The sequence below is a fragment of the Ranitomeya imitator genome, chromosome 2, assembly GCF_032444005.1.
Source record: "Ranitomeya imitator isolate aRanImi1 chromosome 2, aRanImi1.pri, whole genome shotgun sequence".
In the NCBI taxonomy this organism is placed as follows: Eukaryota; Metazoa; Chordata; class Amphibia; order Anura; family Dendrobatidae; genus Ranitomeya; species Ranitomeya imitator.
The window spans coordinates 96400587-96428193 of NC_091283.1; positions in this window are offsets into that span (position 1 = coordinate 96400587).

Below are 27607 nucleotides of genomic sequence, written 5' to 3' on the forward strand. Positions count from 1 at the left end.
CCTGGGTTTTTGCCTCTGATGTTCATGCTGCCGATCTTTTTTGTGCCTTTCATTTGGCTCATCCTGATCGGCCTGGGGGCTCTGGTGAGGGTTCGGTGACCCCTCCTCAAGGGGGGGGTACTGTTGTGAATTCTGTTGTCAAACTCCCTCCTGTGGTCGTGAATGGTACTTCGGCGAGTTCTGTCTATGGGCTCCCTCTGGTGGCTATGAGTGAAGCTGCTGCTTCTGAGGTTCCTTACACAGGTGACGTGGATTATCCTTTGGTTGGCTGCTCTATTTAACTCCTCTCAGATCGTTACTCCATGCCAGCTGTAAATGTTTTTGCATTGGTTCAGTTCACTCCTGGATCTCTCTGGTGACCTGCCTTCTCCTGCAGAAGCTAAGTTCCTGATAGTCATTATTTGTTCATTGTTTTCTTGTCCAGCTGGTTATCATGATTTTGCCTTGCTAGCTGGAAGCTCTGGGATGCAGAGTGGCCCCTCCACACCGTGAGTCAGTGCGGAGGTCTTTTTTGCACACTCTGCGTGGTCTTTTGTAGGTTTTTGTGCTGATCGCAAAGTTACCTTTCCTATCCTCTGTCTATTTAGTAATTCTGGCCTCCCTTTGCTGAAACCTGTTTCATCTCTGCGTTTGTGACTTCCATCTTTACTCACAGTCAATATATGTGGGGGGCTTCCTTTACCTTTGGGGAATTTCTCTGAGGCAAGGTAGGCTTTATTTTCTATCTCTAGGGCTAGCTAGATCTTAGGCTGTGACGAGGCGCCTAGGGAGCGTCAGGAGCGCTCCACGGCTATTTTTAGTGTGTGTGATGGGATCAGGGCTTGCAGTCAGCAGAGCTCCCACATCCCAGAGCTCGTCCTGTATGAGGTTTAACTATCAGGTCATTCCGGGTGCTCCTAACCACCAGGTCATAACACGTATCCAACAGTGCCTTCAATGTGTGTTTGTTCTCCATACCATAGTACTACTGACTCCACTTGTGCACATCCAGCCCTTCAAGTCTCTGTCTAGGGATCCTGCATCAGGAGACTGAGCAACAGCAATGAATACCCCCTTCCTTTGTTGTGTGTGCTATACACGTAATTATATTCGAGCGCCTCCGATTTCTTTTCTCACATATTCCTTGGAGTTGTGAATATGACAGGAACAACGCAACTCCACACCAAGTGGAAGGACGACATACCACGAGGTTGGATCCCCGTTTGTGATCAATTTTCTACATAGCATTGTGCCTGTCCTTCACAACCCCCACAGGTGAGCATATATACATATATATGTATCACGATTGTTTTCTATATGTAATTTATTGGGCTTAGGTAGCACTCTCTGGTTTTTTCTCCCCTCTTCTCAGTCTCCTGCAAAATTTTCTTATGTAATTATATTGTTTACAGAAAGGGAGCAGCCCCATGTTAAACCTGGTAGGGTAAAGGGTCCTCAGCTAAAGTGTATTACATAATGTGTTGTCCTCCCTTTATGTTTTTCTCCAATACAGTCATCAGGAAGGGACCCTAAGTGAACAGTTGACTGCCAGGATCAATAAGGGTTTTTCTTTGTGAGAAAGGTAATTTTTTGGTAGAGTCTCAGCATCAATTCTTGTAATCTTCAAAAACACTAACTACCAAGCATCTTTTTTTAGAATTCTATCAGGAGACTTACTAAGTTGACTGCACCAAAATTTTGGCTCAATCTGCACTAAAATGCTGGTAGACATGCATTTTGGCATTATTTTATGAGTTCTAGATACTTTTTAGCCTTCAAGCAAAATGGCTGTGGCTTAGAACAAAAGGGACTGTTTTGTAATGGTAATTTTCATACAAAATAGAGGTGCAAAGTCAATCAATAGATGTCGTAAAGCTAGTGACAAGGGTTGAGGGAAACGGATCGTTAATTTTCAAAAGTCACCGACTTTTGGCAAAGTCGGGTTTCATGAAACCCGACCGACCCCTGTGTGGGGTCGGCCATGCGGTACGCGACTTTCGCGCCAAAGTCGCGTTTCAATGACGCGAAAAGCGCCATTTCTCAGCCAATGAAGGTGGACGCATAGTGTGGGCAGCGTGATGACATAGGTCCTGGTCCGCACCATCTTAGAGAAGGGCATTGCAGTGATTGGCTTGCTGTCTGCGGCGTCACAGGGGCTATAAAGAGGCGTTCCCGCCGACCGCCATCTTACTGCTGCTGATCTGACCCTAGGGAGAGGTTGCTGCCGCTTCGTCAGAAGCAGGGATAGCGTTAGGCAGGGTCCATTAACCACCAAACCGCTTGTGCTGTAGCGATTTCCACTGTCCAACACCACCTTTTGTTTGCAGGGACAGTGGAAGCTACATTTTTTTTTCCTCAGCGCTGTAGCTCATTGGGCTGCCCTAGAAGGCTCCCTGATAGCTGCATTGCTGTGTGTACGCCGCTGTGCAAACCAACTGCTTTTTTCAAAGCACAAATCCTGTTGTTCCTTCCTTTCTGCACAGCTATCTTTTTTGTTTGTCCACACTTTTTATTTAATTTGTGCATCAGTCCACTCCTTATTGCTGCCTGCCATACCTGGCTGAGATTACTGCAGGGAGATAGTAATTGTAGGACAGTCCCTGTTTTTTTTTCTCCCTAAAAAAATAAGTTGTGGGAGATTAAGATTGGCATTTCTGCTAGAGTGCCATCCCTGTGTGTGCCATCTCTCTCACATAGTGGGCCATAGAAAGCCTTTTTATTTTTCTGTTTTTTTTTTTGTGGGGTTTATAAATTCTCCCTGAAAAAAAAAACTGTGGGAGAATAATATTGGCCTTTGGGCTTGTGTGCCAGTCCTGAGTGTGCCATCTCTCTCTCAAATAGTGGGCCATAAAAAGCCTATTAATTTTTATTTTTTTTTGGTTTCTAAATTCTCCCTGAAAAAATAAAAAAAATCAGTGGGAGATTAATATTGCCCTTTCTGCTTGTGTGCCACTCCTGACTCCTGGGTGTGCCATCTCTCTCAAATAGTGGGTCATAGAAAGCCTGTTTTTTTTTTTATTGGGTTTCTATATTCTCCCTGAAAAAATAAAAAAAAGTCAGTGGGAGATTAATATTGCCCTTTCTGCTTGTGTGCCACTCCTGACTCCTGGGTATGCCATCTCTCTCTCTCAAATAGTGGGCCATAGAAAGCCTATTTTTTTTATTGGGTTTCTAAATTCTCCCTGAAAAAATAAAAAAAAATCAGTGGGAGATTAATATTGCCCTTTCTGCTTGTGTGCCACTCCTGACTCCTGGGTGTGCCATCTCTCTCTCTCAAATAGTGGGCCATAGAAAGCCTATTTTTTTTGTTGGGTTTCTAAATTCTCCCTGAAAAAAAAAAAAAAAATCAGTGGGAGATTAATATTGCCCTTTCTGCTTGTGTGCCACTCCTGACACCTGGGTGTGCCATCTCTCTCTCTCAAATAGTGGGCCATAGAAAGCCCATTTTTTTTTATTGGGTTTCTAAATTCTCCCTGAAAAAATAAAAAAAAATCTGTGGGAGATTAATATTGCCCTTTCTGCTTGTGTGCCACTCCTGACTCCTGGGTGTGCCATCTCTCTCTCTCAAATAGTGGGCCATAGAAAGCCTATTTTTTGTTTATTGGGTTTCTATATTCTCCCTGAAAAAATAAAAAAAATCAGTGGGAGATTAATATTGCCCTTTCTGCTTGTGTGCCACTCCTGACTCCTGGGTGTGCCATCTCTCTCTCTCTCAAATAGTGGGCCATAGAAAGCCTATTTTTTTTGTATTGGGTTTCTAAATTCTCCCTGAAAAAATTAAAAAAAATCAGTGGGAGATTAATATTGCCCTTTCTGCTTGTGTGCCACTCCTGACTCCTGGGTGTGCCATCTCTCTCTCTCAAATAGTGGGCCATAGAAAGCCTATTTTTTTTTTATTATTATTGGGTTTCTAAATTCTCCCTGAAAAAATCATTTTTTTAATTTGGTTTCTAAATTCTTCCTGAAAAAATCATTTTTTTTAATTTTGTTTCTAAAGTCTCCCTGAAAAAATAGTGGGAGATTAATATTGCCCTTTCTGCTTGTGTGCCAGTCTTGACTCCTGTGTGTGCCATCTCTCTCTCTCAAATAGTGGGCCTTAGAAAGCCTATTTTTTTTTATTGGGTTTCTAAATTCTCCCTGAAAAAATAAAAAAAAAATCAGTGGGAGATTAATATTGCCCTTTCTGCTTGTGTGCCACTCCTGACTCCTGGGTGTGCCATCTCTCTCTCTCAAATAGTGGGCCATAGAAAGCCTATTTTTTTTTATTGGGTTTCTAAATTCTCCCTGAAAAAATAAAAAAAAATCAGTGGGAGATTAATATTGTCCTTTCTGCTTGTGTGCCACTCCTGACTCCTGGGTGTGCCATCTCTCTCTCTCAAATAGTGGGCCATAGAAAGCCTATTTTTTTGTTTATTGGGTTTCTATATTCTCCCTGAAAAAATAAAAAAAATCAGTGGGAGATTAATATTGCCCTTTCTGCTTGTGTGCCACTCCTGACTCCTGGGTGTGCCATCTCTCTCTCTCTCAAATAGTGGGCCATAGAAAGCCTATTTTTTTATTGGGTTTCTAAATTCTCCCTGAAAAAATAAAAAAAAATCAGTGGGAGATTAATATTGCCCTTTCTGCTTGTGTGCCACTCCTGACTCCTGGGTGTGCCATCTCTCTCTCTCAAATAGTGGGCCATAGAAAGCCTATTTTTTTTTTATTATTATTGGGTTTCTAAATTCTCCCTGAAAAAAATCATTTTTTTTAATTTGGTTTCTAAATTCTTCCTGAAAAAATCATTTTTTTTTAATTTGGTTTCTAAATTCTTCCTGAAAAAATCATTTTTTTTAATTTTGTTTCTAAAGTCTCCCTAAAAAAATATAAAAAAATAGTGGGAGATTAATATTGCCCTTTCTGCTTGTGTGCCAGTCTTGACTCCTGTGTGTGCCATCTCTCTCTCTCAAATAGTGGGCCATAGAAAGCCTATTTTTTTTTAATTTTGTTTCTAAAGTCTCCCTGAAAAAATAAAAAAAAATCAGTGGGAGATTAATATTGCCCTTTCTGCTTGTGTGCCACTCCTGACTCCTGGGTGTGCCATCTCTCTCTCTTAAATAGTGGGCCATAGAAAACCTATTTTTTTTTTATTTGGTTTCTAAATTCTCCCTGAAAAAAAAAAAAAAAAAAGTGGGAGATCAATATTGACATTTCTGCTTGAGTGACAGTCCTGCGTGTGTGGCATCTCTCTCATTTGGTGCCACCGAAAACAGAGTGTGTAACATTGTGCCTGATTTTCCTTGCGGTCTCACCCACCTGTAAAGGGATATCTAAATCATACTGAAGTTATAGCTCACCGTGTAAGTTGTTTGACAGCAACAAATACCGTTACTTTGGTTACGTTTTTAAAACAATGAGGAAGTCTGGTGGAAGAGGTCGTGGCCGTGGGCGTTCATTGTCAGCTGGTAATGATGGTAGTGGTAGTGGAGCATCAGGTGGTCGTGGGAAAAAAAATATTGCACCTAAGTCTGGAGCTGTGGAGCCAGGTTCGTCGTCTGGCTACAGAAGGCCTCGAACGCTCCCTTTTCTGGGAGTAGGAAAACCGCTTTTAAAGCCGGAGCAGCAAGAGCAAGTTTTGGCTTACCATGCTGACTCAGCCTCTAGCTCTTTTGCCTCCTCTTTTGAAACTGGTAAATGTAAAAGCAGCGCGTCGTTAGTGGACATTCACGGTCAGGGACAAGTCGCTTCCTTGTCCTCTTCAGCAAAAACAACAACAGAGAAGGATGCAGCAGGCGACACAATGGGTTACTCCATGGAGCTCTTTACACATACCGTCCCTGGCTTAGAAAGTGAAGCAGTTAACAGGCCATGCCCATTACAAGTTGAATCTGACATGGAGTGCACTGATGCACAGCCACAGCCAGACTACTATGCTGGTCCTTTGACTCAGACCACAACATTGCCCTCGCAGGGTACTGATCCAGAATCAGACCCTGATGAGACTATGTTGCCCTGTCACGAATGCTCTACCACCGACTTACACGGTGACACAGACGAAGTTGCGCACGAGCTAGAAGAGGAGGTTATAGATGACCCAGTTGTTGACCCCGATTGGCAGCCATTGGGGGAACAGGGTGCAGGCGGCAGTAGTTCTGAAGCGGAGGAGGAGGGGCCGCAGCAGGCATCAACATCGCAACAGGTTCCATCTGCCGGGCCCTACATGAGACTCTGGTTAGAAAAAGGAAGTACGTATCCTCGCATCCGCGTACACAGGGGTTGAACGCCCACATAGCTAGATTAATCTCGTTAGAGATGATGCCCTACCGGTTAGTTGAAAGAGAAGCTTTCAAAGCCCTGATGGACTATGTTGTACCACGCTACGAGCTACCCAGTCGACACTTCTTTTCGAGAAAAGCCATCCCAGCCCTCCACCAGCATGTTAAAGAGCGCATCGTCCATGCACTCAGGCAATCTGTGAGTACAAAGGTGCACCTGACAACAGATGCATGGACTAGTAGGCATGGCCAGGGACGTTACGTGTCCATCACGGCACACTGGGTGAATGTGGTGGATGCAGGGTCCACAGGGGACAGCAATTTCGGGACAGTTCTGCCTAGCCCACGGTCTAGGAAACAGTTGGCTGTAGGTGTTCGCACCCCCTCCTCCTCCTCCTCCTCTTCGTCCTTCTGCAGAAGCGAGAGCTCGTCCACAGACCGCAGTCGCCAAACCACTCCATCCGCAGCTGGCACTGTTGCACACCAGTTGTCCCATTATGGGGCAGCTACTGGCAAGCGTCAGCAGGCTGTATTGGCTATGAAGTGTTTGGGCGACAACAGACACACCACGGAAGTTCTGTCCGAGTTCTTGCAGACAGAAACGCAGTCGTGGCTGGGCACAGTAGATCTTGAGGCAGGCAAGGTAGTGAGTGATAACGGAAAGAATTTCATGGCTGCCATCTCCCTTTCCCAACTGAAACACATTCCTTGCCTGGCTCACACCTTAAACCTGGTGGTGCAGTGCTTCCTGAAAAGTTATCCGGGGTTATCCGGCCTGCTCCTCAAAGTGCGCAGACTTTGCTCACATATTCGCCGTTCGCCCGTACACTCCAGCCGTATGCAGACCTATCAGCGGTCTTTGAACCTTCCCCAGCATCGCCTAATCATAGACGTTGCAACAAGGTGGAACTCAACACTGCACATGCTTCAGAGACTGTGCGAACAGAGGCGGGCTGTTATGTTTTTGTGGGAGGATACACATACACGGGCAGGCAGTAGGATGGCAGACATGGAGTTGTCAGGTGTGCAGTGGTCGAAGATACAAGACATGTGTCAAGTCCTTCAGTGTTTTGAGGAATGCACACGGCTGGTTAGTGCAGACAACGCCATAATAAGCATGAGCATCCCCCTAATGCGTCTGCTGATGCAACGTTTGACGCACATAAAGGAGCATGCATCTGCAGCCGAGGAAGAGGAAAGCCTTGACGACAGTCAACCATTGTCTGGTCAGGGCAGTGTACAGGACGAGGTAGCGGGCGAACAGGAGGAGGAGGATGAGGAGGATGATGGGGATGAGTATTTTTTTAATGAGGACGCTTCTCCGGGGCCACTGGAAATTGGTGGCGTGGCAAGGCTGGGTTCTGGGTTTCTGAGGGACACAAGTGACCTAGATTTGCCTGAAACTGCCCCTCAACCAAGCACAACCGCAGATTTGACAACTGGAACTTTGGCACACATGGCGGATTATGCCTTACGTATCCTCAAAAGGGACACACGCATTACGAAAATGATGAACGATGACGATTACTGGTTGGCCTGCCTCCTTGATCCTCGCTATAAAGGCAAATTGCAAAATATTATGCCACATGACAACTTGGAACTAATATTAGCAACCAAACAATCAACTCTTGTTGACCGTTTGCTTCAGGCATTCCCAGCACACAGCGCCCGTGATCGTTCTCACACGAGCAGCAGGGGGCAGCAGACCAGAAGTGTTAGAGGTGCAGAAATCCAAAGTGGCGTTGGACAGAGGGGTTTTCTGACCAGGTTGTGGAGTGATTTTGCTATGACCGCAGACAGGACAGGTACTGCTGCATCAATTCAAAGTGACAGGAGACAACATTTGTCCAGTATGGTTACTAACTATTTTTCATCCCTTATCGATGTTCTACCTCAACCGTCATTCCCATTTGGTTACTGGGCATCCAAATTAAACACCTGGCCAGAATTGGCAGAATATGCATTGCAGGAGCTTGCTTGCCCGGCAGCTAGTGTCCTATCAGAAAGAGTATTCAGTGCTGCAGGTTCAATATTAACCGAAAAAAGGACTCGTCTGGCCACCCAAAATGTTGATGATCTAACCTTCATTAAAATGAACCACAACTGGATTTCGAATTCTTTTGCCCCACCTTGCCCGGCCGACACCTAGCTTTCCTATGAAAAGGTATTGCCTGTGGACTACTCTGAATGACTTTACCAATCTCGTAATTTGCAGCAGCTGATTGTCCAGCATACGACATGTTTACACCTCCCTAAATGGCCAAACTCCCCACACGGGGCCGTGGTATCGCCACTTGGCGCAAGCACCCGTGAGAGTGCTGTTTGTCTGAAGAGGTGGGTGTGCCCGCTTTTGGTCTACGGCACTGCCACTGGGTCCCTCATAGTACAATAAAGTGTCTCTGGCGGTGGTGGTGCGCACCCAACGTCAGACACACTGTTGTAACATCAGGGGCCCTGGGCATGTACCGCCGGCCACAAGAGAGTTCCCCCACCCCCAGCTCAAACATTGCTCTACCACTTGCACAATTATCTCTCACAGTTCCACCTATGTTTAGTCTATGCGCTGACATCCATAAATTCCTGCCACTGACAATGCCATTGTGTTGACATGTATGATGGTACTTAACATAGTCAGGGGCAGTGTCCTATATTTACCCAAGTAAATACTTTGTGCCAAATTACTAGGTCTGAAACTACGCAGAGGAGACCACCCCTGTACCTAATGATTGCACCCTTTTGGTTTTTCTTTTTGTTGTAATGTGAGACATTAACATGTATTTATTTTTTGGGACTACTAACTGGCAGACACTCATTACAATCGGCCGCCGCTGACAACACCAATGGTGCCCACTGCCTGTGTACCCCTGCAAGAGAATTCAAAGTGCCTACAGCCCAATTTTATTATGTTAGGCCTTTGAAGCCTGTCTGCGGTCCCTCCTTCCACTAGGCCTCCACTGACCTGTCTACTGCTGCCCGTGTACCCCTGGAACCAATTTTAAAGTGCCTACAGCCCTAATTTATTATGTTAGGCCTTCGAAGACTGTCTGCGGTCCCTCCTTCCACTAGGCCTCCACTGACCTGTCTACTGCTGCCCGTGTACCCCTGGAACCAATGTTAAAGTGCCTACAGCCCAATTTTATTATGTTAGGCCTTCGAAGCCTGTCTGCGGTCCCTCCTTCTACTAGGCCTCCACTGACCTGTCTACTGCTGCCCGTGTTCCCCTGGAACCAATTTTAAAGTGCCTACAGCCCAATTTTATTATGTTAGGCCTTCGAAGCCTGTCTGCGGTCCCTCCTTCCACTAGGCCTTCACTGACCTGTTTACTGCTGCCCGTGTTCCCCTGGAACCAATTTTAAAGTGCCTACAGCCCAATTTTATTATGTTAGGCCTTCGAAGCCTATCTGCGGTCCCTCCTTCCACTAGGCCTCCACTGACCTGTCTACTGCTGCCCGTGTTCCCCTGGAACCAATTTTAAAGTGCCTACAGCCCAATTTTATTATGTTAGGCCTTCGAAGCCTGTCTGCGGTCCCTCCTTCCAATAGTTCTCCACTGACCAGACCAATGCTGGCCGTGTACCCCTGGAACCCAGCTGAAAGTGCATGGAGCATCCTTTTTTTCTTTGTTTTATATTTAGAAAGCCCAGATGAACTACGCTGTACCACGGTTCAAGCTACCCAGTCGACATTTCTTTTGCCAGAAAAGCCATCCCAGCCCTCCACCGGCATGAAAAAGTCTGCATTGTCATAGCACTCAGGCAATCAAACAGTAGAAAGGTGCACCTGACAAGAGACGCATGGACCAGTAGGCATGTCCACAAAAAGTTACGTGTCCATTACGGCACACTGGGTTAATGTGTTGGATGCATGGTCCACAGGGGACAGTCTACAAAGTCTGTCTGCAGTCCCTAATTCAAATTGTCCTCCGCTGACCACACCACTGCTGCACGTGTACCCCTGGAACCAATTTTAAAGTGCCTACAACCTAATTTTGTTATGTTAGGCCTACTACGCCTGTCTGCGGTCCCTCCTTCCAATACTCGTCCACTGACCACACCACTGCTGCCCGTGGACCCCTGGAACCTATTTTTAATTGCATAGAGTATCCTTTTTTTAATAGTAGGCGTACAAAGTCTGTCTGCGGTCCACTATTGAAATTGTCCTCCACTGACCAGAGCAATGCTGCCTGTGTACCCCTGTAACCTTTTTTAAACTGCAGTGAGCCACATTTTTGGTTTAAGGCCTACTACCTGTGTCTGTCTGCGCCACTCAATACAGCTGTCCTCCTTTGAAAAAAGCAGAGCGTCAATAGTCTTGTTTTCAGCCTCTAGGAATTTGAAAACTGCATTGGGGCTACTACTTTGGTAGGGCCTACTAACGGTGTCTGCTGCTCCAAGGTGTGCCCCAGGTTTCCTCTCCATTGCTTCGGTCTTCCGACTCTCGTTTAGTAGTTGTTGAAAACTACACTGCATTAGGCCTACAAATTGGGTATGGGGTGTAGAGACGGTGTGTTCCACTCCAAGGTGTTCCCCAGGTTTCCTCTCCATTGCTTCGATCTTCTGACTCTCATTTAGTAGTTGTTGAAAACTACACTGCATTAGGCCTACAAATTTGGTATGGGGCGTAGAGAGACGGTGTGTTACACTCCAAGGTGTTCCCCAGGTTTCCTCTCCATTGCTTCGGTCTTCCGACTCTCGTTTAGTAGTTGTTGAAAACTACACTGCATTAGGCCTACAAATTGGGTATGGGGTGTAGAGAGACGGTGTGTTACACTCCAAGGTGTTCCCCAGGTTTCGTCCACATTGCTTCGATCTTCCGACTCTCGTTTAGTAGTTGTTGAAAACTACACTGCATTAGGCCTACAAATTGGGTATGGGGTGTAGAGAGACAGTGTGTTACACTCCAAGGTGTTCCCCAGGTTTCCTCTCCATTGCTTCGATCTTCCGACTCTCGTTTAGTAGTTGTTGAAAACTACACTGCATTAGGCCTACAAATTGGGTATGGGGTGTAGAGACGGTGTGTTCCACTCCAAGGTGTTCCCCAGGTTTCCTCTCAATTGCTTCGATCTTCCGACTCTCGTTTAGTAGTTGTTGAAAACTACACTGCATTAGGCCTACAAATTGGGTATGGGGTGCAGAGAGACGGTGTGTTCCATTCCAAGGTGTTCCCCAGGTTTCCTCTCCATTGCTTCGATCTTCCGACTCTCGTTTAGTAGTTGTTGAAAACTACACTGCATTAGGCCTACAAATTGGGTATGGGGTGTAGAGAGACGGTGTGTTCCACTCCAAGGTGTTCCCCAGGTTTCCTCTCCATTGCTTCGGTCTTCCGACTCTCGTTTAGTAGTTGTTGAAAACTACACTGCATTAGGCCTACAAATTGGGTATGGGGTGTAGAGAGACGGTGTGTTCCACTCCAAGGTGTTCCCCAGGTTTCCTCTCCATTGCTTGGGTCTTCCGACTCTCGTTTAGTAGTTGTTGAAAACTACACTGCATTAGGCCGACAAATTGGGTATGGGGTGTAGAGAGACGGTGTGTTCCACTCCAAGGTGTTCCCCAGGTTTCGTCCACATTGCTTCGATCTTCCGACTCTCGTTTAGTAGTTGTTGAAAACTACACTGCATTAGGCCTACAAATTGGGTATGGGGTGTAGAGACGGTGTGTTCCACTCCAAGGTGTTCCCCAGGTTTCCTCTCCATTGCTTCGATCTTCCGACTCTCGTTTAGTAGTTGTTGAAAACTACACTGCATTAGGCCTACAAATTGGGTATGGGGTGTAGAGAGACGGTGTGTTCCACTCCAAGGTGTTCCTCAGGTTTCCTCTCCATTGCTTCGATCTTCCGACTCTCGTTTAGTAGTTCTTGAAAACTACACTGCATTAGGCCTACAAATTGGGTATGGGGTGTAGAGACGGTGTGTTCCACTCCAAGGTGTTCCCCAGGTTTCCTCTCCATTGCTTCGATCTTCCGACTCTTGTTTAGTAGTTGTTGAAAACTACACTGCATTAGGCCTACAAATTGGGTATGGGGTGTAGAGAGACGGTGTGTTACACTCCAAGGTGTTCCCCAGGTTTCCTCTCCATTGCTTCGGTCTTCCGACTCTCGTTTAGTAGTTGTTGAAAACTACACTGCATTAGGCCTACAAATTGGGTATGGGGTGTAGAGAGACGGTGTGTTCCACTCCAAGGTGTTCCCCAGGTTTCCTCTCCATTGCTTCGATCTTCCGACTCTCGTTTAGTAGTTCTTGAAAACTACACTGCATTAGGCGTACAAATTGGGTATGGGGTGTAGAGACGGTGTGTTCCACTCCAAGGTGTTCCCCAGGTTTCCTCTCCATTGCTTCGATCTTCCGACTCTTGTTTAGTAGTTGTTGAAAACTACACTGCATTAGGCCTACAAATTGGGTATGGGGTGTAGAGAGACGGTGTGTTACACTCCAAGGTGTTCCCCAGGTTTCCTCTCCATTGCTTCGGTCTTCCGACTCTCGTTTAGTAGTTGTTGAAAACTACACTGCATTAGGCCTACAAATTGGGTATGGGGTGTAGAGACGGTGTGTTCCACTCCAAGGTGTTCCCCAGGTTTCCTCTCCATTGCTTCAATCTTCCGACTCTCGTTTAGTAGTTGTTGAAAACTACACTGCATTAGGCCTGCAAATTGGGTATGGGGTGTAGAGACGGTGTGTTCCATTCCAAGGTGTTCCCCAGGTTTCCTCTCCATTGCTTCGATCTTCCGACTCTCGTTTAGTAGTTGTTGAAAACTACACTGCATTAGGCCTACAAATTGGGTGTGGGGTGTAGAGACGGTGTGTTCCACTCCAAGGTGTTCCCCAGGTTTCCTCTCCATTGCTTCGGTCTTCCGACTCTCGTTTAGTAGTTGTTGAAAACTACACTGCATTAGGTCTACAAATTGGGTATGGGGTGTAGAGACGGTGTCTTCCGCTCCAAGGTGTTCTCCAGGTTTCCTCTCCATTGCTTCAATCTTAAAGCTCTTGTTTAGTAGTTGTTGAAAACAACACTGCATTCGGCCTACAAGTTGGGTCTGGGTTGTAGAGACGGTGTCTTCCACTCCAAGGTGTTCTCCAGGTTTCCTCTCCATTGCTTCAATCTTCATGCTCGTCTTAAGTAGTTGTTGAAAGAACACTACATTAGGCCTACAAGTTGGGTCTGGGTCGTAGAGACGGTGTCTGCCGCTCCAAGGTGTTCTCCAGGTTGCCACATAATCGAAGCTGCATAGAGCCTATTTTGTAATTTTATGCCTACAAAGTCTTTCTGCGGTCCGTCCTTCTAATTGTCCTCCACTGAGCACAACAATGCAGAACGTGTACCCATGTAACCTTTTTTAAACCAGCGTCGAGCCAACTTTGTGGTTTAAGGCCTACTTGTAGTGTCTGGCTGCGCCACTCAATACAGCTGTCCTCTTTACAAAAAATGACCTACAATTATCTGGTTTTCAGCCTATCGGAATTTTAAAACTGCAGTGGGCCTACTAGTTGGGTTGGGGCCTTCTATCTGTGTCTGCCGCTCCTTGCTGTTCTCCTACAGTGAACAAAGCTGTGCCGCCTGTTTACTACTCTTGTCAATTTTGAACTGCATTTAGACTACTTACAGATTTGGGCCTACTCTTTGTGTCAGCCTCTCATTCCATTTGTCCTCCACTGAACAAAACAATGCCCCCTGGTTAATCCTGTTACCAATTTTGAACTGCATTTAGCCCACTTTATTCTTTGGGCCTATATCTGTGTTTCCTCCTCATCCTGCCCATTGCCCAGCCAGTGATAGATGAGTCTGCTGGTACATTGACCCATAACACAACATTCCCCGTGCACGCTACACTGCAAGATTGTGACCCTGCTGAAAGTCAGGTCCCCCTTCCCGCATACCATACCACCTTACACGGGGACAAAGAGGAACGTGCAGATGAAGGTGCAGGTTCCTTCATCAGGTGGGGGGAGTAATACTCGTTGGCGACGTCACTGGCACAGGGCCCCTCATAGTACGCAAAAGTGTTGCTGCCGGTGGGAGGCGCCCCCGCCGTGCAAACACACCGCTGTACTTTGAGGGGCCCTGTGCCAATGCCAACGAGTGGGCCCCCCCTGCTTGCTCAGGATCACAGCACTTGCAAAGTTGAAATACTTACCTCTCCCTGCTCCACTGCCGTGACGTGGTCCAGATTTACTGGGCCCACTAATTATTTGAACCAGCCCTACCCCCACAACTTTAGCCAAATGACCCCCAATTTCAAATGCCTTCCAATTATTATAAGCTAAATTACGATTGACAAGCTTCTGTAACAAGAATGGATGTTTTTGCCATTAAAATGGGCAGTGTAGGTGTTTTCCTGGCCTCCACTCACTGCCGACTATGCTCCCCCATTGACTTGCATTGGGTTTCGTGTTTCGGTCGATCCCCGACTTTTCGCGATAATCGGCCGATTCCACTCGACTCGACTTTTAAGATAGTCGGGTTTCGCGAAACACGGCTCGACTCTAAAAAGGTCAAGGTCACTCAACCCTTCTAGTGACATCTAGCAAGATGCACCAAATTTATTACACAGTATGGGTTACTGTGATACATATGGCATAATTTCAGGCTGTAATAAGGCAAAGAAATCCAGCTTATCACCCTAAGCCCCAATCCAGTCTGGAGCATAAGAGGCATCTCTGCCATAGCACAAAGACCAATGAAAAAACTAAGGATAATCCAGCTTCATGGACGTAAAATCTTAATTTATTGGTAAGTATATAAAACCTTGATAACTTCCATAGAATACTTCCTGTTAGAAACACTAACGCGTTTCATGTGTAAAGCACCTTTAATCTCAGACTGCTTTATAAACTAGAAACACATCAGTGGTTCTAACATAAAATATTTTATCGATGTTATCATGATTTATTATACTTAGTAGCAACTGAAGATTTTACATCCGTGAAGCTGAATTATCCTTCATTTCCTCATTATTTCAGGCTTATTTGGGTAAGACTATTCTGTCTAAATATTTGACAAGATTAATAAATCTATAATTTTTTTGTGACATTTCCCTGGTTATTTATGAATAATTTGACAACTGGGTGTTACTTATTGGGGGTGTGTCCCTGCATGTTCTGACATCATCCCATCAGTGCTGATAATGTCAGACTGTCTATTGACACACATTGTTAACGAGAGATTGTAACACCCATCTATCAATGTATTCCTAATGTTTTAGGAATAGAAGAGAAAGGGCACCATACAATATGTAAAGATGATCCAAAATTGTTCTTTTATGGGACATGCAAGTATTTACTAAAAGACATGTCAGGAAGGTCAAGAGGAGGATAAGACATCATGAAATGAAAACCTTCTATAGACATCTTTATCCGCAGTAATACAGAATAGATAGGCTGAAGTTACACACCGTTGGTTGAGATGTGATGCAGAACAATTGCCATTTTCTTTTTGTTACTGTAACTGAGATTTGTTTCTATATATCTCTTCAGTGTTCTATGCAACCAGCGCACACTGGAATAGAAGGAGTTAAAACAGAGTTCAACCACAACATTGTAGACCTTGGAATTTCAACCCTTCAATTTTAGAGCATAAATATTGAGGCTGGATTCACACATTGATTTTCATTTGTTTTGTATTTCCTTTTTTTACTCCCCTTCTTCCCAGTGCCATAACTTTTTTTTTGTCAATGCAGCTTGTTTTTTGAGGGACAAGTTGAGCCTTTGAATGACACCATTGACTTTACAAAAAAGTGTACTGGAAAATGGGAAAACAATTCCACGTGAGGTGAAATAAAAAAAAAAATGCAATTCCACAATTTTTTTTTTTTACCATGTTCATTAAGTGCTAAAAACTGACCAGCCAAAATGATTCCTCAGGTTAGTACGAGTATGCAGATACCAAACATGTATAGGTAATTTTTTATATAACAAAATCCAAAGGTGAAAACATAATCCAAAGTTTGTAAGCGTATAAAATGTCGACATTTTCCAAGACTGGCTCTTTTTTTTGCATCCCGAGCTTACGTTTTTATTGATACCATTTTGAGGTAGATATGACATTTTGATTACCTGTTATTGCATTTTATTACAATGTTGTAGCTGGCAAAAAAACATAAATCTGGTGTGTCAATTTTCTTTTTCACGTTACCCCGTTTACCAATTGGATTAATTTACTTTATATTTTGATAGATCAGACCTTTCTGAACTCATTGATACCATATTTGAGTATTTTTTTTATATTTTTAAAACTTTTTTTTACTTTTAACTGGCTCCAATAGTCTCCTTAGGAGACTTAAAGCTGTGATCATCTGATCTCCTGTTCTACACATAGCATGACTACAGCGCTGCTATGTGTAGCATAAATCATGATCTCCTATGAACGCCGGCCACCGGCTGGCATTCATGGATTTACAATGATAGGCACAGGGGTCTTCTGTAGACCCCCGGCTGTTATGCCAACCCGTCAGCACCCTGTGATCACTTGACAGGGATACCGATGAGCAGGAATTGTGAATCGCTGCTGCTCGGCACATGTTAAATGCCGCTGTCAAAGATTGATGGCATTTAACTTGGTAACAGCCATGGGTGAATCAAGATCTGCAATGTCTCATCTTGAATTGAGTGAATTCTCTACCTTCGCAGTATTTATTGTCTATGGCATGGATAAGGAACTTAAAGCCCCCGGGCAGATTCCCGGGGACCATAGTGTTTTGGGCTGGCAGCTGTGTGTTGACAGCCCTTAAATTTCTTCTTGCTCTGTGAGGATATGTATGCAGCGTTCAGTACTAAACGCTGAGGTTCATGCAATGAAAGATTACATCATGACACCAGTGCCAGCATCAGGACGTACTTTGTAGGCTGAGTTAGCGCCCGATTTGTAGGGCCCCCAAAAGATTATATAAATATCCAAAACTAGATTGTGGCCCGATTCTAACGCATCGGGTATTCTAGAATATGCATGTCCCCGTAGTATATGGACAATGATGATTCCAGAATTCGCAGCAGACTGTGCCCGTCGCTGATTTGTCGAGGCAACCTTTATGACATCATCGTCGCCATGGCAACCATTATGACATCTACGTCGATACTGTCCCGTCGCAGAATCAGAAACGTGGGATTTCTACGTCCTTTATGACATCATCGTCGCTGTGCCCGTTGCTGATTGGTCGAGGCCTGGTGGCCTCGACCAATCAGACGCGGGATGTCTACGTCCTTTATGACATCATCGGCGGCCTCGACCAATCAGAGACGCGGGATTTCCAAGACAGACAGACAGACAGACGGAAAAACCCTTAGACAATTATATATATAGATATATATATATAGATATACTAGATTGTGGCCCGATTCTAACGCATCGGGTATTCTAGAATATGCATGTCCCCGTAGTATATGGACAATGATGATTCCAGAATTCGCGGCACACTGTGCCCGTCGCTGATTGGTCGAGGCAACCTTTATGACATCATCGTCGCCATGGCAACCATTATGACATCATCGTCGCTGTGCCCGTTGCTGATTGGTCGAGGCCTGGCGGCCTCGACCAATCAGGGACGCAGGATGTCTACGTCCTTTATGACATCATCGTCGCTGTGCCCGTTGCTGATTGGTCGAGGCCTGGCGGCCTCGACCAATCAGAGACACGGGATTTCTACGTCGATGCTGTGCCGGTCTCTGATTGGTCGAGGCCTGGCGGCCTCGACCAATCAGAGAGCCGGGATTTCCAGGACAGACAGACAGACAGACAGACAGAAAAACCCTTAGACAATTATATATATAGATGCCTGTGGCAGAAACAAGGCTCCCCACCTCAGGTCTATGGGAATGCTGGAAAATCCTAATTATGAACTTGGCTTGTAGGAACATAGATTTTCATTGCACACCGTATCACAAATGTAATACCCACAGCCAGTGACGGACTGGGGTGCCAAGGGCCCATCAGTAACCATCTCCAGGGCCCCACTTTTCAACTACATGCAAAATTGACATTAAAATGAACGGGCTAGATTGTTACATGAATAAGATGCTGCCTCTGTCTGTACATAGTGATTCATGTATATTGTGCCAAGCACTGCTCATATAAGAGAATGGTGGCCCACTCCTATACAGGGGCCCACCGGATGATTCTACTGTTCTCCTGTGGGCCAATCTAAGCCTGCCTACAGCTCCAAAACACAGAATCTCCATTTGTGGTTGCACCTGGTCTGTGAATATGGCATATTAGTGTTCATGAGCCTTAAAACTCGCTGAAAGTTTGTGCACCATGAGCGACGAGTCGTCCCCCATTTCACAACCACATAGATTTACAAGTTTTATTATTCTTTAATTCATTCAGCCTAATGCCATTCCAATCATATTGCTTTTTTTACAGGCACCAATCGCTAAAGCTGTTTGCTAAGCTTCCGATATGATGCATTGGTTAATAGCATGTGATATGAACGCTGCCCTGAATATCTTTTTACCAACCTTTAATTCCTGCAGTAACCATTGAGAAACACATATTTGTTACATCACCAGAATTTACTGTATTCCCGCTGTAGTATTTCTCTGGTTACTCAAACAAATTACAGCAATCTTTCATCTTCATTTACTGTGTGCTTTAACAATTACTTTCATTGAATGATCACATTTTCAGCTAATCATCCATGTATGTGTGCACCTGGCTGCTCGGCAAGTCATCCCCATACATTCCAGTTACAGCAAACTATAGAAACTCTTGTATTTACTTATGCAGAATTCAATTTTCTCCTCATATATAACATTTTTGTGTTAATCGGGTTGTCCTTGATTTTTCAAAAAGCTCATCGATAGCTGGAATTTGTTAACATAATAACATTTATTAAATTGGCGGTCAGAATTGCTTCTACATTGCTAAGTGATCAGAGCTGTCAAGGAGAAAGTTCCATAGCAAGGATAAGTAAAAAAGTTTTAAAAAATTAAAAAGTTGTTACAATGTTAAAAAAAATCACAAAATAATGAACAAAATATTGTACCGATAAATATTTTTATGAAAAAAACAAAACCCCTAAAAGTATCCATATTTGGTATTGCTGCGTCCAGATCGACCTGACTTAAAAAACTGTCCCACTAGTTAACCCCTTCAGTGAACACCGTAAAAAATAAATAAAAAGATAATCAAAAAATGATTGTTTATCCTCATACCACCGAATAAAAACTGGAATAAAATGCTATCAAAAAGACAAATGTAAATAAAAATGGTATCTCTGAAAACATCATTTTATCTTGCAAAAACAAGCTGTCATACAGCTCCATTAGTGGAAAAATTAAAGCTTATAACTCTCAGAATAAAGCAATGCAAAAATAATGCATACAAAATAGTTTTTCTTGTGTAAAAGCACAAAACATAACAAAACAATGTAAATGTAGTATTACTGTAATCGTACTGACCTGAAGAATAAGGTTGCTTTATCAATTTTACCACACATTGAACAGCACAACCCCCCCCCCCCCACACACACACACAAAAAATCCTGAATTGTTGAATTTTTGTTCACTCTGCCTCCCAAAAATTGAAACAGAAAGCAATCAAAAAATGTCATGTGACCGAAAATGGTACCAATAAAAATGTCAACTCATCCCGCAAAAAACAAGCCCTCACATGACTCTGTCATCCGAAATATAGAAACATTATAACTATAAAAATAGGATCTTTTAGTGTGTGACAGCAGCCAAACGGAAAAAAAACCTAATATAAATCTGGTATTGCTGTAATCGCACCGACATGGAGAATAAAGTTGTCTAATCACTTATGCTGCTCAAAGAACGATGTAAAAAATAAATAAAACCAATTCGTAACATTTATGATGACGCCGTACCTCGCCATCCCACCTAATGTCACTATTACGTCAGAAGGATCACGTAGTGCGTGACATTTCTCATCCCCTGGGGACATGTACAGTCAGCTTAGTACAGTTTTATATAGACACCTCCTCTCAACACTGGACCAGAGAGACACAGGGAGTGAGAGTATGTGGCCCACGCAGTCGCTGACATGGCACCACACTTGCACACAACCCTGACAGGTTGAGAGGTAACTTTCACTAGCACCCGTGAAACAGAGCTGCCATCCCAGTAGGACTGCCACCAGTTCCTTGTTAGATATAAGCACAGTCAGTTAACGGGATTATATTGGGTCAGAAACCAGCCCCGTTAACATGGAAAGTTAAGCCGAGAAAAGGACATGTGGATTTGAGGATTGAGATAAAAGAGCAACCGAAGGTTAAATTATATATTTAATACCTTTAAGGGCACATTAGACAACACACTATATACACAATAGTTATAGATATACAATGGTCAGATATGCAAATACAAATATTGGTAGTACAACAAAGATATGCAGATGGATCATGCGCTTGGTTGCAGGGGGCATGGGCTGCCAGATGGTTCCTAGGTCCTTTACAGCACATTACTTGACGTGGCCTCTAATTTTGAAGCGAACCGCAAGCATAACAAAGAGAGAGACCACATGGCTTTACACTAGCCTTTATTCCCTTGGGCTTACTCCTCTCCTGCCCTCTGGGCTGAACCTAAATCTATTCCCCTTACCTCTAACAGATAAAAACTCCAAAACCTAAGGTGGGTTATAACTCCTTAATGCACAGTCCTAGAGAGGTAGTTTGGGCCACTGCTTTGAGTTGAAACCAAAAACAGCTTTGCCACTTGGCTTCTACTTCCCATTCTATATATCTCCCCACCCTGTAGTGCTAGAAAATATTGAGACCGTAGTAAGTGTTTGACCTGTTCCAGATATCTCAAAAATGTAACCGGTGTGTGACCAGGACGCACGATAAGTCCATATTCTCCTTATGAGATCATAGCTTTTTCAACAAAGCAGTTAGACTGCATGGTATCTACAGATGGTCTTCCTGTAGGAGTTTGATACTAGCTAGCTTGTGGGGGTGTGAACCTCTTTTCTGCAGCTGAGAAGGCTGGGACCCCTTGCTGAGCCAGGTGCTCTGTTACTGCTGCATTAAGGAAGGATGTTTTACAATCCTATGCCAAATAGTATAAAAATGATTGAAATTATATCTCCAATATTCTTCACAACCTACTACTCATTTTTTAATTCTGTCTCCCAAAGATCGCAGTAAGGCTCAGATTTCTGAAAATAAAAAATGGGGTTTAACCCCTTAGCGACCGCCGATACGCCTTTTAACGGCGGCCGCTAAGGGTACTTAAACCACAGCGCCGTTAATTAACGGCGCTGTGGAAAAAGTCCATAGCGCCCCCCAGAGGCCGATTTTCTCCGGGGTCTCGGCTGCCGAGGGTAGCCGAGACCCCAGAGAACATGATTCGGGGGTTTTTTAACCCACCCCGCATTTGCGATCGCCGGTAATTAACCGTTTACCGGCGATCGCCAAAAAAAAAAAAAAAAAAAAGCGATCTCTTTTTAATTTCTCTGTCCTCCGATGTGATCGCACATCGGAGGACAGAGAAAAGGGGTCCCAGGAGGCCCCCCAATACTCACCTAGCTCCCCCGATACTCCTCGTGTCTCCCGGTGGGCGCCGCCATCTTCAAAATGGCGGGCGCATGCGCAGTGCGCCCGCCGGCCGGCATCGGGAGAATCTTTGGGGTCTTGGCTGCCGGGGGTAGCCGAGACCCCAAAGAGCACGATCGGGGTCGGTATTACCGACCCCTGTTTTGCGATCGCCGGTAATTAACTGTTTACCGGCGACCGCAAAAAAAAAAAAAAAAAGTAAAGTGTAATTCTCTGTCCTCTGATGTGATCGCACATCAGAGGACAGAGAAATAGGGGGATTCGGGGACCCTAGCATACTCACCTAGGTCCCTGGATCCTCTTGCTGCTCCTCCTGGCCGCCGGCAGCAGAACATGGCGGACGCATGCCCAGTGCGCCCGCCATCTGTCTCCATCTGCCGGCCGGCAGGAGAACAGCAGTTGGGGCTAAAATTAGGGGTAGGGTTAGGGGTAGGGTTAGGGGTAGGGTTAGGGGTAGGGTTAGGGTTAGGGGTAGGGTTAGGTTAGGGGTAGGGTTAGGGTTAGGGGTAGGGTTAGGTTAGGGTTAGGGGTAGGGTTAGGTTAGGGTTAGGGGTAGGGTTAGGTTAGGGTTAGGGGTAGGGTTAGGGTTAGGGTTAGGTTAGGGGTAGGGTTAGGGGTAGGGTTAGGTTAGGGGTAGGGTTAGGGGTAGGGTTAGGTTAGGGTTAGGGGTAGGGTTAGGGGTAGGGTTAGGGGTAGGGTTAGGGTTAGGTTAGGGTTAGGTTAGGGGTAGGGTTAGGGGTAGGGTTAGGGGTAGGGTTAGGGTTAGGTTAGGGGTAGGGTTAGGGGTAGGGGTAGGGTTAGGGGTAGGGTTAGGTTAGGGTTAGGGGTAGGGTTAGGGGTAGGGTTAGGGGTAGGGTTAGGTTAGGGTTAGGCTAGGGGTAGGGTTAGGGTTAGGTTAGGGGTAGGGTTAGGTTAGGGGTAGGGTTAGGGGTAGGGTTAGGTTAGGGTTAGGGGTAGGGGTAGGGGTAGGGTTAGGTTAGGGTTAGGTTAGGGGTAGGGTTAGGGGTAGGGTTAGGTTAGGGGTAGGGGTAGGGTTAGGTTAGGGGTAGGGCTAGGGTTGGGGCTAAATTTAGGGTTAGGGTTGGGGCTAAATTTAGGGTTAGGGTTGGGGCTAAACTTAGGGTTAGGCTTCTTTCACACTTACGTCGGTACGGGGCCGTCGCAATGCGTCGGCCCGACATACCGACGCACGTTGTGAAAATTGTGCACAACGTGGGCAGCCGCTGTAGTTTTTCAACACATCCGCTGCCCAATCTATGTCCTGGGGAGGAGGGGGCGGAGTTACGGCCACGCATGCGCGGTCAGAAATGGCGGATGCGACGTACAAAAAAACATTTCATTGAACGTTTTTTTGTGCCGACGCTCCGCCAAAACACAACTGATCCAGTGCACGACGGACGCGACGTGTGGCCATCCGTCACGATCCGTCGGCAATACAAGTCTATGGGCAAAAAACGCATCCTGCGGGCACATTTGCAGGATCCGTTTCTTGTCCAAAACGACGGATTGCGACGGAATGCCAAACGACGCAAGTGTGAAAGTAGCCCTAGGGCTAGGGTTAGGGTTGGGGCTAAAGTTAGGGCTAGGGTTGGGGCTAAAGTTAGGGTTAGAGCTGGGATTAGGGTTAGGGTTTGGATTAGGGTTCGTATTAGGGTTAGGGTTGGCATTAGGGTTACGCTTGGGATTAGGGTTAGGTTTGGGATTAGGGTTAAGGTTAGGGTTGTGATTAGGGGTGTATTGGGATTAGGGTTAGGTTTGAGGTTAGGGTTGAGATTAGGATTAGGGGTGTGTTGGATTTAGGGTTTTGATTAGGGTTATGGTTAGGGTTGACATTAGGGTTGTTTTGGGGTAAGGGTGGTGATTATGGTTAGGGTTAGTGATTAGGATTATGGATGAGGTTGGGATTAGGGTTAGGGGTGTGTTGGGGTTAGGGTTGGAGCTAGAATTGGGGGGTTTCCACTGTTTAGGTACATCAGGGGGTCTCCAAACACGACAGCCAATTTTGCGCTCAAAAAGTCAAATGGTGCTCCCTCCCTTCTGAGCTCTGCCGTGCGCCCAAACAGTGGGTTACCCCCACATATGGGGCATCAGCGTACTCGGGATAAATTGGACAACAACTTCTGGGGTCCAATTTCTCTTGTTACCCTTGTGAAAATAAAAACTTGGGGGCTACAAAATCTTTTTTGTGAAAAAAAAATATTTTTTATTTTCACGACTCTGCATTCTAAACTTCTGTGAAGCACTTGGGCATTCAAAGTTCTCACCACACATCTAGATAAGTTCCTTGGGGGGTCTAGTTTCCAAAATGGGGTCACTTGTGGAGGGTTTCTACTGGTTAGGTACATCAGGGGCTCTGCAAACGCAACATAATACCCGCAGACCATTCTATCAAAGTCTGCATTCCAAAACGGCGCTCCTTCCTTCCGAGCTCTGCCGTGCGCCCAAACAGTGGTTTACCCCCACATATGGGGTACCAGCATACTCAGGACAAATTGGACAACAACTTTTGGGGTCCAGTTTCTCTTGTTACCCTTGTGAAAATAAAAATTTGGTGGCTAAAAAATCTTTTTTGTGGAAAAAAAAAATATTTTTTATTTTCACGGCTCTGCATTATAAACTTCTGTGAAGCACTTGGGCATTCAAGGTTCTCACCACACATCTAGATAAGTTCCATGGGGGGTCTAGTTTCCAAAATGGGGTCACTTGTGGGGGATTTCTACTGTTTAGGCACATCAGGGGCTCTCCAAACGCGACATGGCGTCCGATCTCAATTCCAGCCAATTCTACATTGAAAAAGTAAAACGGCACTCTTTCTCTTCCAAGCTCTGCGGTGCGCCCAAACAGTGGTTTACCCCCACATATTGGGTATCGACGTACTCAGGAGAAATTGCACAACAACTTTTGTGGTCTAATTTCTCCTGTTACCCTTGTGAAAATAAAAATTTGTGGGCAAAAAATCATTTTTGTAGAAAAAATGCAATTTTTTTTTTTCACGGCTCTACGTTATAAACTTCTGTGAAGCACATGGGGGTTCAAAGTGCTCGCCACACATCTAGATAAGTTCCTTAAGGGGTCTAGTTTCCAAAATGGTGTCACTTGTGGGGGGTTTCCACTGTTTAGGCACATCAGGGGCTCTCCAAACGCGACATGGCGTCCAATCTCAATTCCAGCCAATTCTACATTGAAAAAGTAAAACGGCACTCCTTCTCTTCCAAGCTCTGCGGTGCGCCCTAACAGTTGTTTACCCCCACATATTGGGTATCAGCGTACTCAGGAGAAATTGCAAAACAACTTTTGTGGTCTAATTTCTCCTGTTACCCTTGTGAAAATAAGAATTTGTGGGCAAAAAGATCATTTTTGTGTAAACAAAAGCGATTTTTTATTTTCACGGCTCTACGTTATAAACTTCTGTGAAGCACTTGGGGGTTCAAAGTGCTCACCACACATCTAGATAAGTTCCTTAAGGGGTCTAGTTTCCAAAATGGTGTCACTTGTGGGGAGTTTCCACTGTTTAGGTACATCAGGGGCTCTCTAAATGTGACATGGTGTCCGATCTCAATTCCAGCCAATTCTGCATTGAAAAAGTCAAACGGCGCTCCTTCACTTCTAAGTTCTGCGGTGCGCCCTAACAGTGGTTTACCCCCACATATGGGGTATTGGCGTATTCAGGAGAAATTGCATAACAAAATTTATGGTTACATTTCTGTTTTTACACTTGTGAAAATAAAAAAAATGGTTCTGAATTAAGATGTTTGCAAAAAAAAGTTAAATGTTCATTTTTTCCTTCCACATTGTTTCAGTTCCTGTGAAGCACGTAAAGGGTTAATAAACTTCTTGAATGTGGTTTTGAGAACCTTGAGGGGTGTAGTTTTTAGAATGGTGTCACACTTCATTATTTTCTATCATATAGACCCCTCAAAATGACTTCAAATGTGATGTGGTCCCTAAAAAAAAATGGTGTTGTAAAAATGAGAAATTGCTGGTCAACTTTTAACCCTTATAACTCCCTAACAAAAAAAAAATTTTGTTTCCAAAATTGTGCTGATGTAAAGTAGACATGTGGGAAATGTTATTTATTAACTATTTTTTATGACATATCTCTCTGATTTAAGGGCATAAAAATACAAAGTTTGAAAACTGCAAAATTTTAAAAATTTTCGCCATATTTCCGTTTTTTTCATAAATAATCGCAAGTAATATCGAAGAAATGTTACCACTAACATGAAGTACAATATGTCACAAAAAAACAATCTCAGAATCAGCGGGATCCGTTGAAGCGTTCCAGAGTTATAACCTCATAAAGTGACAGTGGTCAGAATTGCAAAAATTGGCCTGGTCATTAAGTACCAAATTGGCTCTGTCACTAAGGCCGGCGTCACACACAGCGTAAAACAATACGGTCCGTATATTACGGCCGTAATACGCTGAAAAGTCCCGAAAAAAGTGGTCCGTAGCTCCTCCGTAGGCAGGGTGTGTCAGCGTTTTTTGCGCATGGCATCCTCCGTATGTAATCCGTATGGCATCCGTACTGCGTGGTTTTCTCGCAGGCTAGCAAAACCAACATACCGCTATAGAAGTGATCCATGTGTCCCAAAAAGAAAAGAAAATATATATATACTGTCTATATATATATATATATATATATATATATATATATATGTGTCAGTAGACACATATATTAGAGAGAAAAGCCGGTAATTCAGTGCGGTGTACAGTAAAATCACACAGACAGCTTACAGTAGAATAGGTAGAATAAATGTGTACACATAGAATAGGTATATATATATATATATGTCAGTGAGACACATACAGTGGGGCAAAAAAGTATTTAGTCAGTCAGCAATAGTGCAAGTTCCACCACTTAAAAAGATGAGAGGCGTCTGTAATTTACATCATAGGTAGACCTCAACTATGGGAGACAAACTGAGAAAAAAAAATCCAGAAAATCACATTGTCTGTTTTTTTAACAATTTATTTGCATATTATGGTGGAAAATAAGTATTTGGTCAGAAACAAACAATCAAGATTTCTGGCTCTCACAGACCTGTAACTTCTTCTTTAAGAGTCTCCTCTTTCCTCCACTCATTACCTGTAGTAATGGCACCTGTTTAAACTTGTTATCAGTATAAAAAGACACCTGTGCACACCCTCAAACAGTCTGACTCCAAACTCCACTATGGTGAAGACCAAAGAGCTGTCAAAGGACACCAGAAACAAAATTGTAGCCCTGCACCAGGCTGGGAAGACTGAATCTGCAATAGCCAACCAGCTTGGAGTGAAGAAATCAACAGTGGGAGCAATAATCAGAAAATGGAAGACATACAAGACCACTGATAATCTCCCTCGATCTGGGGCTCCACGCAAAATCCCACCCCGTGGGGTCAGAATGATCACAAGAACGGTGAGCAAAAATCCCAGAACCACGCGGGGGGACCTAGTGAATGAACTGCACAGAGCTGGGACCAATGTAACAATGCCTACCATAAGTAACACACTACGCCACCATGGACTCAGATCCTGCAGTGCCAGACGTGTCCCACTGCTTAAGCCAGTACATGTCCGGGCCCGTCTGAAGTTTGCTAGAGAGCATTTGGATGATCCAGAGGAGTTTTGGGAGAATGTCCTATGGTCTGATGAAACCAAACTGGAACTGTTTGGTAGAAACACAACTTGTCATGTTTGGAGGAAAAAGAATACTGAGTTGCATCCATCAAACACCATACCTACTGTAAAGCATGGTGGTGGAAACATCATGCTTTGGGGCTGTTTCTCTGCAAAGGGGCCAGGACGACTGATCCGGGTACATGAAAGAATGAATGGGGCGATGTATCGTGAGATTTTGAGTGCAAACCTCCTTCCATCAGCAAGGGCATTGAA